Source organism: Elephantulus edwardii, unplaced genomic scaffold (genome assembly GCF_000299155.1).
Source record: "Elephantulus edwardii isolate Elephantulus edwardi_28Jun2011 unplaced genomic scaffold, EleEdw1.0 scaffold00018, whole genome shotgun sequence".
Classification (NCBI taxonomy): domain Eukaryota; kingdom Metazoa; phylum Chordata; class Mammalia; order Macroscelidea; family Macroscelididae; genus Elephantulus; species Elephantulus edwardii.
The window spans coordinates 25,582,985-25,598,260 of NW_006399768.1; positions in this window are offsets into that span (position 1 = coordinate 25,582,985).

A 15,276-nucleotide genomic window follows, 5' to 3' on the forward strand; every position below is an offset into this window, starting at 1 on the left:
AATCCCAAAAGCAAGCTGTTCAAATCCACCAGCTGCTCTGCAGGAAAAGAATAGACTATATCCTCCCCTATAATTTACTGCCCCTGAAAATTGACGGAAGGGTCAGCTGTGAGTATGGTTCTAACTCCACAGCGCATAAAAACAACCCTTAGAGACCTTTCCTGTATATGGTATGGTGTTTATTGTAGCTGTGTGAATCTGAATGAATTCTTACTTATGGAGAGACCCTTTTCTCAACCGTTAAGTAAAACAATTATAAAACATTTTGATAATGAGAAACAAAACAAAAAACCTATTTTCACTTGATCTAAGTTTTAGAATAACATTTCATTCTAGAATAAAATTTATTTTGCTCATCTTCCCTTTAGTAGGACTTAGATGAAAGTTAATTTTTTTGCTCCAGTGAAAGTTACTTATCTTTTTGCTCCATCTAGTGTTCCTTCTTGAAACAACATAGTTCTGGACACATCTCACAACCAAAGAGTGTTACACAGACAGAAACAGAATGAGAGGCTTGGTAAGATTAGCTGCTCTTATTATATAACAGTGAGAGGTGTCCCAAAGGGGGAGATTATGCTTAGTAATAGCCTCGTATTAGATTTAGAGCTTCAGAAACCTGATGGAAGCCCAGTGAGAGCTAGAACTGACTCCAAGACGATGAGACTGGATTTTGATTGTTTGAGAAGCAAAGGGTTGTCTCAGGGGTCTTCAAGGAATCCTTAAATCTAGGGCAAAGTAATGATTACAGAACTCAGAAGCTAATTGAACGATTGGAGGTTGTGTCTACACAGAAGAGCCTGAAAGACAGACTTAGTGATCTACTGGAATTATCCACTGGAAACTCTCCTACTCTGATACAAGGAGGAATCAAATTCATAGTAACTGGCTTAATCTGTCCTTTTCCTTCTTCTTTCCTTCCTCCCTCCCTCCCTCCCTCCCTCCCTCCCTTCCTCCCTTCCTTCCTACCAGATACATAGTGCTTTGTTTTCCCTTCCAGTTCTCATGTGTTTATTTTCAGAGCAACACTAAATGTGGTAGAACTTTCCTTAGAAAAGTATGTCTTTGCATAATTTCTGTACCATTGCACAATTCTCATTGTTCAAATACCTTTCTAACCAATCTTCAACACAAGACATGAATATTTACAGAGGTGCCAAATCTCAAATTTTCATTTCTACATTTAACAGTTTTTAGTAAAACATTAATTTTGGATCAGAGCTAGGAAAAATTGTGTCTCAGCTGTTGAACATAATGCTTTCATGGAGACTGTTACTTATTATCAGTTTAATCCCGAAACTGAGAAGTGACATAACTTTCTGGAATTACTGTTCCTTCTAGCACATACACACGCCACTACAGAACCCACCTAGAGACATTGAAACATCTAATAACTGTTTTCAGCCTCCGGCAGAGCTGACTTTGAGAAAAGTATCTAGAAATGCCCTGTTTTCCCAGAACAGTGGAGTCTACAGGAGAAAAAAAAGCCAGAGAAGAGTAAGATTCAGAAATGATAGTATAAAAAGTAAATGATCAAAAGAAATCAATGATCAGCCCATCTACCAATGTTGTTGTTATGTGCCATCGAGTCGCTTGCGACTCATAACGACCCTGTGTACAAGAGCCCTAAACGCTGTTCTATCCTGTGCCAACCTAGCCATGTCAAACACACTCATTCCCATCACTCCAGTCATAGAATCGATCCATCTCATCAAAGCTCTTCCTCTCCTTTGCCGCCCCTCCACTCTGCAAACATGATGTCCCTCTCCAAGGATCAGTCCCTCCTTGCAACATGCGCAAAGTATATCAGACGAAGCTTCAGAATCCTTGACTCCAAGGAGCATTCTGGCTTCACCCTCTCCAGGACAAACCTGTTTATTCTCCTAGCAGTCTACGGTATATTCAATACTCTTCTCCAGCACTACAGCTCAAAGGCATCAATTCTTTTTCTATCATCCCTATTCACTGTCCAACTCTCTGATGCATAGCGCGTGACTGCGACGACTATAGCCCAGATCAGGTGCACCTTAGTCTCCAGACTGATATCGTTGCTCTTCAATACTCTTGAGAGGTCCCTCACAGCTGACTTTCCCAATGCAATTCATCTCTTGATTTCCTGGCTGCTGTTATCAAGAATGTTGACTGTGGAGCCAAGTAAACTAAAACTGTTAACTATCTCAATCTCTTCACCATCCATACTGATGCTGCCAATTGGCCCAGTGGTGACAATCTTTGTTTTCTTGATGTTGAGCTTCAATCCATATTGAAGACTGCAGTCCTTGACCTTCTGCAGCAAGTGCTTCAAGTCCTCCTCAGTTTCAGCAAGCAGGGTTGTATCATCTGCATAACGCAGGTTGTTGATGACTCTTCCACCAATCCTGATGCCACATTCCTCCTTGTACAGTCCAGCGTCTCAGATGATCTGTTCTGCATACAGATTGAAAAGATATGGAGACAGAATACATCCCTGACGAACCCCCTTCTTAATTTTGAACCACATAGTGTCTTCTTGCTCTTTTCTGATGACTGCCTCGTGGTCCAAGTATAGATTTCACATTAGCACAATCAAATGTTCTGGGATTCCCATTCTTTTCAGAGTCAGCCACAATGTGTGATCCACACAGTCAAAAGTCTTTGCATAGTCAATGAAGCACAGATAGACATTCTTCTGGTATTCTTTGCTTTCTGCCAAGATCCATCTAACATTAGCTATAATATCCCTAGTATCACTACCTCTTCTAAATCCAGCCTGTACATCTGGCAGTTCTCTGTTGACATATTGTTCCCAATGTTTTTGGATAATTATCAGCAGAATCTTGCTTGCATGTGATATGGTCAACTGATATTTGACAAGGAGATAAAATCACTTAAGTGGGGAAATGACAGCCTTTTTAACAAATGGTATTTCAAAATTGGAAACTACCTGTAGAAAACTCAAGCAAGATCCACACCTCACTCCATACACAAAAACCAACTTAAAGTGGATCAAGGACTATAAACTTCATTAGAGAAAAGCTTGGAAGAACTCCAGAGGCCTTAATCCACAACATAAACAGTCTTTCAAGCATCCTGAAAAATCTCCAAGCAGGAGAGGTTAAAATAGATGGATGGGACCTTCTTAAATTAAAATCCCTATGTGCATCCAAAAACTTCTCCAACAGGGTAAAAAGGGAAGCTATAGACTGGGATAAAATATTTGGTAACAACATGTCTGCTAAGGGACTTATATCTAGAATTTATGAAATACTTGAGCACCACAACAAGATAAAGGTAAATAACCAATTGAAAAGTGGACACAGGATATGAACAGACACTTCCCCAAAGATGACATTCAGATGGTAAACAAACACATGAAGAAATGTTCAAAATCCTTAGCTCTAAGAAAGACGCAAATCAAAACAACTACGAGATATCATATCACCCCCATAAGAATACCAAAATTTAACAGAACAGCAAACAACAAATTCTGGTGAGGTTGCTGAGAAACCCTTATTCACTGTTGGTGGGAGTGTAAAATGGTGCAACCATTATGGAAGGCAATATGGCACTTTCTTAATAAGTTGGAAATAGAAATACCATTTGACCCAGCAATTCCAGTACTGGGAGTATACCCTAAAGAAACTAGAACTGCCTGCCATCAAAGCAGTTATATGCACACCCATGTTTATTGAGGCTTTGTTCACAATAGCCAAGAGTTGGAAACAGCCCAAGTGCTCATCAACAAATGAATGGAGAGAAAAAGTCTGGTATATTCAAATAATGGAATATTATGCTGCGTTGAAATACAAGGAACTCATGAAATATACAAAATGGGTGACCCTGGAGGACATTATGTTGAGTGAAATATCTCAGTCACTGCATACTGCCTAGTACCACTGTTGTAAAGTGGGGCTGACATTGGGGTTGGGAGAAACTAAGAGGGGATGAATAGTGTATACTGCATTGAAATAGATGAGGGAGAAAACTGTTTAGGAGAAATATATGATTAGGTATTACTGTCATGATAAGAATCTAGAATGAAAGCTGCATAATGGAGTGGACCAGGGAATTGGGGTGGTGATTATGTAAAGATTTTTTTTTAAACTTTTCAAAGAGAAAAGTAAACTGGGAAGGGAGACGTAGGCAGGAAGGAAAGTGTGCAACAATGAATGAATGGAAATCCAAAGTCTCTAAACTTTCATTAAAATAAAAAATAAAAAAAGAAATTAGAAGAACAGCTCGTAAACATTAGAATTTGTTGTTTGACCTCACATATACTTTCTCTTCCCTGGCAATGACCCAGCTCTATTTTCCTTCATGACTGCCTTATTTGGTCTTCTCAACTAACTCTTCTGTTACCTCTCTCTCACTTGGAACTCTGGCAGGGACCCATTTCTCTGGCCTTGAGCAGAGAACAGACAGCCCTCAGAGACACTTAGAGAAGCCACTTTACTTCAGGAGGCCCAGTGTTTGTCTCTCAAATCTTCATTGCTTCAAAGTAACTTTACCAAAGGTATTAAAGAAATAAGCTTTCCCTTACTTTCATGCTGAATTTTATTTACCTGGGCCTTTATTCTTAAAGTGTGAAAAAGAAAATCAAAGTTTTTGAATAGTTAGATGAGAATTTTCATGTGTAATAATAGTGTTAGTATTGAATTTAACTACTTCAGCAATGTTGTTGGTGTTTTTAGGTGCTGAAGAGTGAGTTGGCTTAATTCCTTGTGATTCCTGAAGACAGAACAGAACTGGTTACTTATGCCTTTGTATAAGCAGGTCATCGATCTTTTATCCTGCAAAACTGAGTAGTTAACAATCAATAACCTTTTTGTTGGCAGCCAAGAGATTACCTGCTGTATCATTACATCACCTTACTTTAACAATAAAACACACTTTTTCACTAATTTGAACTATTCTAGGATGGTTTGGTTATCAGAAAAATGTTACTTTGACCCAACATTCTTTTATGCCCATTCACAGAGAAAATATTTCAAAACTACTTTATTGTAGATCTGGGAGAGCAGAGAGAAATCTCTCAAAAACTGCCTTCCTGTCTCTAGTTGGTTATTGCCTTCTATACTTGGATTGGGTATTAATCTACTAAACATATTATTATCTATAGTTCAACATTACATGGCTCTTACATTTAAGAGGATAATTAATAAACTGTTTCTAGTGAACAGACAGTTTAAGATGCAATTTACATATGGCTGAGAATAAGGCAGCTTCAAAAGACAAATACTAGTTCAGCAAAGACACATTTACTTTCCCAATAAACAGACAACTTAAGGTAATCTGCATGACTATAGAGATATTAAAACAGGGTCTGAGGACAAAACAAGTAGTAGACAGTTCAACCAGTCTTGCAGGCTGAAAACAGGATGTCAAATTTTCAGAGCTATATGTTTGAATAATTCTGAACTTATTAATACTACCCTATCAACGTGGCAAAAAATGCATCTTGATCTCTATTGAATGTCATTGAGTAGTATTTCATTGACCCCTACTGAATGCCATTGGGTAGTGTTACAGTTACTCATTGTAACCTGAAGCATAAAATTGAAATTCCAAAAATTTTATAAAAGTAATTTCTTTTCTGGCATGGGCAACTCAACTCCTTGCCATCCAGTTGGAACCAATTTATACCTGCTCTTCTATTGGGTTTCTAAGCCAGTAAATTGCCAGAGAAAAGATTTCTCATCTTTCACCCCCAGAATCACTGGTAGGTTTGGACCACCAAAAAGGCATGGCTTTTGAGTTAGGAGTTCAATTCTTTATGGACTATTCTAACAGAGTTTAAAAGTAAAAGAAAGTGCAAATAAAAGAAAGCAAAAACCACTAAAAGGAAGAAAAAAACATAGTAAGACTTGACAAAAATTAGAAGCAATACTCATAAAGACATCAGTAAAAAAAGAAGACCAGAGAGTAGAAGTATTCATAAAAAACTTACACCTAGCAAAAATTAGTATGGTTTTATAGTTGTTGTTGCTGTTTAATGCCGTCGAGTCGTAGACGACTCATAGCGACCCTGTGAACGAACAGCTTGAGCACGGTTCATACATAGAGTTTCTGGAGGCAAGCCATTTCGGAAATGGATGCCGCTCCTGCTTCCAGGCTTGATTTAGTCGGGAAGCTCCAGCCAACACTGTCTACCATGGGTGCCCATTACCACAATTGGCACATCACTATCACAGTCTTCAGCATCACAGCAACCATGAGTTACCTCTGTACAGCAATGCACAGACCAGTGCTATACCACCTAGAAGAATGTTTGACAGGAAGGCAATTTGAACCTGGCCTGAGGGCCGCAGGAACAACATGGCCACTTCTTTCCCAGCTGCCTTGGGCTTAAGGCCGCCTCCTGGTTCAAACCCTAGGCCCAGGCTGGCTAGCCTCACTCCAGGGACAGAGCAAACCTGCACGTCAAACACATTCCCGGAAAAGCAGTCCACTCCAAAAGCTTGCCACGATTCCTGCACTCCCACCACCATGCTCCTTCCTTCTGGCAAGGAGAGCTTCCCAAGAGCCTGGGAGCCTGGGAGGAGCCAGCAAAAAAACAGGAACAATATGGCCACTTCTTTCCCAGCTGCCTTGGGCTTAAGGCCGCCTCCTGGTTCAAACCCTAGAAAGCAAAAACTGTCGTATTCAAAATGAAAACTTCATTGTGAAAGTAGAAGATGGTTTTAAGAGACTGCTTGTCTCTTGTAAATTATTCTAGGTGTCCATCTTGTGGTGGAATTTGGAACAATTGTTAGATGCCATAGATTCTGTCCCTATTCACAGTTAACAAACTCTATGAGCCTAATACTACTCTGTCCCCACAATCACAATCATGTTTGAGCTCATTGTTGTAGCCACTATATCAATATCTCTAATAACTGGTGATTTTTACTATCTCTTCATATATTTGCTGGCCACAAATAAGACTTCCTTATTTGTGAAGCGTCTATTAATATCTTGTGTACATTTTGTAATTGGGTTGTTGGCCTTTTTCTTGTCAAGACGCTGGAGTATTCTAACAATTTTGTATATAAATCCCTTATAAGACATATTGATAAATATTTTTTCCTAGTCTGTAGGCTTTCTTCTTATTCTGTTGGAGTTTTTCTATGTGTATTTTATTTTCAGAAGGTCTTATTCAACTATTTTATCTTTTCCTGGTTGTAGATTTTTTGTTATGCTTCAAAATCTATTCATGCCATTGATTGGAGCGTCTACAGTTGTTGCTAGTTTTTCTCTGATGAACTTTATAGTCTTTGGTTTCACTCCTAGATCCTTGATCTACCTTGAGTTGATTTTTTAACAGGGTGTGAGATGTGTGTCTCGCTTGAATTTTCTGTAGATGCTTGTCCAGTTTTGCCAGCACCATTTATTAAAGAGGCTGCAGTTTCTCTACTTAATTTCATCTTATGTGACCATAGGTAGATGTGTTGATTTCTGGATTTTCAATTCTATCTCATTGATCTATGTCTCTGTGGCTGTACCAGCCCCATGCTGTCTTGACTACTATGGCTCTGTAGTAAATTTTGAGATGAAGCAATATTATGCCTCCTTCCTTTCCCTTCTTTTTCTCTAAGAACTACTTTTGCAGTATCTTGGAAATTTTGGTAACTTGTGTTTACATTCTCATTAGTCTCAAGAAGCTTTTTTATTGTGTTTTTATTTCTTCTATTACCCACTCATGTTCTACCAGAATGTTATTTAGTTTCCAGTGGTTTCTCTCCCTTCTCCTCTTATAGTTGGTTTCTAATGTTATAATATTTTGGCCTGAGAAAGTTCTTTGTAGTAATTCAGCATGCTTTTTTCTTTATTGAGGCTTGCTTTGTCACTTAAAAGATGATATTGATGGGCTTTGTTCTTTTATCTAATCTGCTACTCTTTTTTTGTTTTCACTGGTGCATTTAAAACCATTCATATTCAGTGTAACTATAGAGAGACAAGATTTTATTGCTGTCATCTTGTTTTGCTCTTTTTTGTATTGTTGCTTGTTGCTTTGGTCCATCCATTATTCTGTGGCATCTCTGTGGGAAGAACTTCCTTTATTAGCATTTCTTACAACATTGGTCCTATTCTCACAAACTCCCTTGGTTTCTACTTTCCTAGGAATATCCAGATCTCTCGGTTGTATTTTTTGTACAGACTTGCTGCATACTCAGGTGACATTTGTGTTCTTTGAGTGTTTTGTATATGCTGTTCTACTGACTTCTTTCATGGTTTCTGCTGAGAAATGAGAGCTCAGTATTATTTGTTTTCATTTATAGGTTACTCGTCATTTTTCTCTAACTACTTTCAGAATTCTTTCCTCATCTTTGATTCTGATGAATTTGACTTTGACAAGTCTTAGTTTTTATCTTTTGAGTTCTATTTTATTTAATGTTCACTCAGCTTCTTGGATGTAAATTCTCTCACTTTTCATGGTACTTAGAAAATTTTCTTCTAATCATTCTTCCAAGATATTTTTGATGCTTTATTCTGTTTCATCCTCTTCTGGAATTCCAATTTTGCATATGTTGTTCCTCTTGATGTTGTTCCACATTATTTCAAATTTTTTTTCTTTGCTTTTTTTCTGCTTTTTGCTCTAGCAGGTCAGTGCTGAGCACTCTACTGTCTTTTTCACCAATTCTGTGTTCCATCTCTTCAATTTTGTTTTTCTGTCCCACCAACATGTTGATTGCTTCTGAAATGTTGGTCTTATTTTTCTGAATTGCTATTTCTTATTTCTCTTTGATTTCTAGTGCTTCATTTATCTGTTTTGTATATTGTATTGCTTCTTTAAGTTCCTATAGAATTTTTTTCTGTGGCTTCCATTTTTTATTTCATACAGTTCAAATATTTAACACTTATTCTTTTGAAATCCATGACAAAAGTTCTATCACTCTTTCCTCCTCCAGGAGCTTGACAGATTTCATGTCTTGATCACTTTTTTGACGAGGTGACATCTTGCTTTAGTTTTTTGTGGAATTTGACATTGTCTGCTTCTTCTGTGACATTGTGGTGTTCTAGTTTCGGGAACAAGGAGCATAGAATTCCTGCTAGCTAGCTCCTGGGCATTCTCCTCCTTGCTGAAGAACCCCAAATATCTGGAGTGTTGGTTGATGGGGGTGTGTCTTTCTGGCCCTTTGATCACTGCTGGCCCTCTCCAAGTCACTGAGGGAGTCCCAAAACACAAGTACCTGGCCAGAAGCAGATATGGACACCACTTTGACCTTTCATTCCCTGTTGGCCTGAGGCAGGTGTGGCTTCTTACCTTTTTCTCTCTACTGGCAGGAGACAAGTGTGTCTATCCTGTCTCACTTTCCACTGCAGAAGCAGTATCTGTAGGGGAAGTAGGTGTAACTTCCTGCCTCCTGTTTACTGCTGGATCACCTTACTATGGCATGAGGATAAACATGGATTCCATTCAATCAGTTAGCCAGATAATGGTCTTCTAAATTTCTTGGCATGGACCAGTGAACAGTTCCAGATTTGTATCTGTTTGTTGAAACATCTCAGTGGCTAGCCCACCAATCCCTGGGGCTTTTTGCAGATACAATTAGTGAAACTTGGATTTTGTCCTTTTTAGTATCATTAATACTTGAACATGTGCTAATTCCTATGATGGAAGGATGTTGATCAATTATATTTGGTGCAGTGACTCTGTATATTACTTTCTTCTTTCAAGGCTTGCTGTTTTCTTCAGTATTTTGTCCATAGAATCTTCACTTTTGTGAAATTCATGTTTGATATTTTTTCTTCAATTATTTCATCTTGAAAATACCAAACATGTCCCCATTTTTAGTTTCTTTGTACATTTCATTGAAATATTTTCCATTCTTTTGCTTGAAATTTTCTGTTCAGCTTTAATACTTCATCAATTCTATTTGCCTTAGCTATTCTACAGTTAAGAACAAATTTCCTTGTCTCTTAGATCTCCTTTTTTTTTCTTCATCTTTTTAATGACTTTTTACTTTATGTTTGATATGTTGGTGTCATTCCAACAATTTGTTTATTCTTCAGTCATTAGAATTCAGTGTGTCCTATCTACTCTTGAAAGTTTTCTAACTTAAGGGGGAATATGCACCAGGTTATATTTTGGCTCCAGTAGACTTGTTCACAATTTTTGAACTGTAAATTGAACTTCCTATTTCTTTATCATCTGTTCTACAATTGACCCTGACCTAGTTCTGACTGATAATGTTAAGCTTCCTCACTATCTCTTTCCACAGATTTTGTGTATTCTCTTCTGCAAAGGCCACATGTATAATCGCTGTTAATATTGTTGGATATGTATTTGTAATAAATAAGATATTGATTGATAAGAGTCTATCATAAAATCTCTGGACTCATTTAAATAACTGACATATTTTACCATTACAGATTTTTTCTCTGTTTCTAACATATGAATTCAATGAATAATAATGTCATTGATATAACAAGTTGGTACAATTGTTAGGTGTCATCATATTGGCTTCATCTCATAGTGACCTTACATTTAAAAAAAAAAAAGAAAGAAACCCTATTCTGCCCTGTGCAGTCCTTATAATCTTTTCTGTGCTTAAACCATCATTAAAGTTACTCTCATTGATGATCTTCCTTTCCCTCACTGGGTCTCTAATTTTCCAAGCATCATATCATTCTCCAGAAATTGGCCCCTATAAATATGACGAAAATATGCAGAAAGAAGTCTCATAATCTTTGTTTGTAAGGAAATTCTGGCTGTTCTGCCATAATATTTTGTTTGATTTTTTGTTCATTTGTTTTTTCTATAACACTGTCAATAATTTCCACCAAAACCACAGTTCAAAGGTATTCCTTCTTCTTCAATCTTATTCGTTGTTTGACTTTGACATGCATATGAAGTGACTGAAAATACCATTGATTGGGTCAGGTACATCTTAGTCTTTAAACTCACATCCTTTAACACTAAAGGTATTTTTGGCAGTGGATTTGTCCCATATGACATATTGTGTTTCTTGACTGCTGCTTCCATGGGTGTTAATTGTGAATACAAGTAAAATTAAATTATTGACAACTTCAGTGTTTTCTTCTTTTATCATGTTGTTGTTTATTCCAATTGTGAAAAGTTTTTAAGGTTTAGTCCATACTGAAGAGTATAGTCTTTGATGTTCTTCAGTAAGTGTTTCAAGTCCTCTTCATTTTCAGCAAGCAAGGCTACATTATTTGCATAATGCATATTATTGATGAGCCTTCCTCCGATCCTAATGCCTCTTGTATCTTCAAGTAGTAGAGTTTTCTGATTATTTGTTTAGCATACAGAATGAACAGACATATTTTTCCTGATTTTGAAACATGGAACATCTTCCTGTTCTGTCCAATCACTGCTTTTTGGTCTACATACACATTCTGCATTAATATAATTAAGTGATCTGGAGTTCCTCTTGTGGTACTAGAGATATTGTAGCTAATGTTAGATGGATCTTGGCTGAAAGTAGGGAATATCAGAGGAAGTCTATATGTGTTTCATTGATTATGCAAAGGGGTTTGATTGTGTGGATCATAACAAACTGTGGCTGACTCTGAGAAGAATGGGAATCCCAGAACACTTTGATTGTGCTAATGCAAAACCTATACTTGGACCAAGAGGCAGTTGTCAGAACAGAGCAGGGAAACACTGCATGGTTCAAAATTGGGAAAGGTGTACACCTGGGATGTGTCCTGTCTCCATACCTTTTCAACCTGTATGCAGAACAGATTATCTGAGAAGCTGGGCTCTATGAGAAGTGTGGCGTCAGGATTGATGGAAGATTTATTAACAACCTGCATTATGTAGATGACACAACCCTGCTTGCTAAAACAGAGAAGGACCTCATGCACTTGCTGCAGAGGGTCAAGGACTGTAGCCTCCAGTATGGATTGAGGCTCAATGTCAAGAAGACAAAGATTCTTACCACTGGACCAATTAGCAGCATCAGGATGGATGGTGAAGAGATTGAGATTGTTAACAACTCTAGTTTGCTTGGCTCCACAGTCAACACTCTTAGCACCAGCAGCCAGGAAATAAAAAAAATGAAAAAAAAAAGTATTACGATTGGAAAGTATACTGTTAGGGACCTCTCCAGGGTACGGAAGAGCAATCGTGTCTCTCTGGAGACTAAGGCTCTGATACAGGCTATGGTCTTTGAAATCACTTGTTATGCATTGGAGAGTTGAACAATGACTAGGGAGGATAGAAGGAGAATTGATGCCTTTGAGTGTCATGTACCATGGTCCATGTACCATGGACTGCCAAGAAAACAAACAGATTCATCTGGAGAAGGTTAAACCAGGCTGCTCCTTGGAGGCAAGGATTCTGGAGCCTTTGTCTGACATACTTTGAACATATTGTAAGGAGGGAGAGGACCTTGGAGAGGGACGTCACGCTTGGGAGGATGGAGGGACAGTGCAGGAGGGGAAGACCCTCTATGAGGTGGATTGATTCAGTGACTGAGGTAATCGGGATGGGTGTGTCAGAGGAAGTGCAATTGGCACAAGATAGAGCAGGGTTTAGGGCTGTTGTACATAGGGTCACTATGAGTTGTAAAAGACTCGACGGCACATAACAACAACAACACTTGAATCTATAGTTTTATCTTTATGTATGTCAATAAAATACAAGTAAACAGATTTATACTGTTCTGTACATTGATTGAAGATCCATCTGACCTAGACAGTGATATCCCTTGTTTCATGGCTTTTTACGAACACAACTGAAATATCTAGGCATTCTCTATCATGCTCCAGGGATTTTAAAATAGATTTTATTTGTATGTGGTAATCACAGTAGTTGATAAGGAATGCTTCGTGTTGAGTCACTTTCTTTTTAATGTTCACAAATACAGACTTTTTCCAGTCAATTGGCCAGGTTATTGTTAAGCGCCATTGAGGTGACTATGACTACCAGCAACCCAATGAACAATAGATCTGAACCTTGTCCTCATCCTCTGTGATACGCTCAAGCTCATTAGTCACTGCGCTGATTCATCTTCCAAGGTTCTTTCTCTCTTTCTCTGACCATCCGCTTTTCCAAGCATGATGCCTTTTTTCAAGGAATGACCCTTCTTAACAATATTATCAAAGTTGTTGTTGGTACGTTCAACACTCTTCTCCAGCATCGTAGCTCAAAGGCATCAATTCTCCTTCTATTCTCCCTAGTCATTGTCCAACTCTCTAATGCATAACATGTGAGTTCAAAGACCATAGCCTGTATCAGACGCACCTTAGTCTCCAAAGACACCATTGCTCTTCAGTACACTGGAGAGGTCCCTAACAGCAGACTTTCCCATCGCAACACGGGTTTTTATTCCCTGGCTACTGATGCCAAGAGTGTTGACTTCTCAAAGTATGTAGGATAAAGTTTTACCAACTTCACCTCTAAATGTGTTTGGTTAAGTGTCTACTTATTATAATTTGATAATTAAAAGGTGCAGTTCTTCTATCAAATCAAGGAAACCTCATGAAATATCTAATGAATATGTGAATTTATTATGGAGTTTTACCACTTAGGCTGTGGTATGCTTGAAATGTAAAGTCCATTTCTTTGCAAAAGTAATTAATCGGTGTAACACAAATTAAAGACTGTTTAGAAATATAGTACTTTTGAAACTTAAATAAAAGGAGCACCCTGGTTGCGCTTTCTGATCTATTTGTTTGTTCTTTTTCTTTTTAATGCACAAGAGACACTTTTATTATTATTAGTTAAGCCAAATGACTGTTTCATTTTAAGATGATTTTCAGGGATAGCTTTGGTTTAAAATTTAATGATTATTTCAGAGCAGTTTCAGGGGTTAGTTTAGGCTTATGTCTCTAGAAAGTCTGGGGTCCATGAGAATTTAAAAATTCTGTTCTGCATTTCCCCTTTTATCAGGATTCTTTTACAGGATCTTTGATTAAAGCATTCAGTAATGGTGGCCGGGCACATCTGGTTCTCCTGGTGTTATGACAGAGGAAGCAGTGGAAGCAGTTAATTACACATTGACTCTTCCTCACACCCCTGACTCTTCTTCTTCCTGTTAGTCCAATGGTAAAGATTTTTTTTTCTTGATGTTGAGTATTTGTTTGTTCTTTTGGCACTCCATGGGATATTCAGTATTCTCCGACACCACAAGTCAAAAGTATTGATTCTTCTTCTGTTGTCCTTAGTTACTGTTAAACTTTCAGATTCCAAAGAATTAAAAAGACCATGGCTTAACTCAGGTGCACGTTAGTCTTTAAACTGACATCATGTCTCCTTAGCACTGTTAAGACGTCCTCAATAGCAGATTTTCCCAATGTAACATGTCTTTTGATTTTTTGACAGCTAGTAGCAGGGGTGTTGATTACGGATCTAAGCAAGATGAAATCACAACAATTTCAATCTATTCATCATCTATTATGATATTGTTTATTGGCCCAGTAGTGAAGATCTTTGTTTTCTTCATGTTACCATGTAATCCATACTAAAAGCTGTAATCGTTGACCTTCTGCTGCAAGTACTTCAAATCTTCCTCAGTTTGAGCAAGCGAGATTCTGTCATCTGTGTAATCAGGCTGATAATGAGTCTTCCTCTCTGATGGCACACTCTTCTTCATAAAATCCAGCTTCTGGAATGATTTATTCAACATACAGATTGAATAGAGATACGGGGGGAAAATACAACCTTAAAGCACACCTTTCTTGATTTTAAACCTTGCGGTGTTCTTTTGCTCTCTTTGGAAAGCAGTTTCTTGATTTGGCATAGGTTTTGCATGAGCACAATCAAGTGTTTTAGCATTCCCATTCTTCTCAATATTATTCAGATGATTGATGGTAAGGTAGCTGTCTTCAAATACATTTTGGCACATATTAGTGCATCTAGGGCTGGATCTGTTTGCTGGAATATCTCAACTTAACAGAGATGAAAAGAAGGTTTCAAATGGTAGATTAGATAACCAAGCAAATATGAAATTATTCGTTTCCAAGTTTATCATTTACTATAGCCTTGCAAAAGTTTCAAACAAAGGAGCAATAGTCTAAAAACATTACCATAGTGATAGAATGAGATCAGAGATCGCATGATGAGCTTTTCCATTACTCATAACTTAGTGATTGAAAATATCTCTGCACATTCCATTGTAATACTTTGTCTTCTCCAGCTGCCCTTTAAGATTTCTGTTCATTTTTCTTGCTTCAGCATTTCTTCCCTTTGTTTTGGCATCTCCACATTCTAGTACAAATTTCAGAGTCTCAGCTGATGTCCATTTTGGTTTCTCTTTAACCTCTGTCTTTGCAAGGATCTGTTTATTTCTTCATGAGTGCTATTATTTTTTAAAATATTTTTATTTTTTCTTTTTTTATTGGTTTGCATAC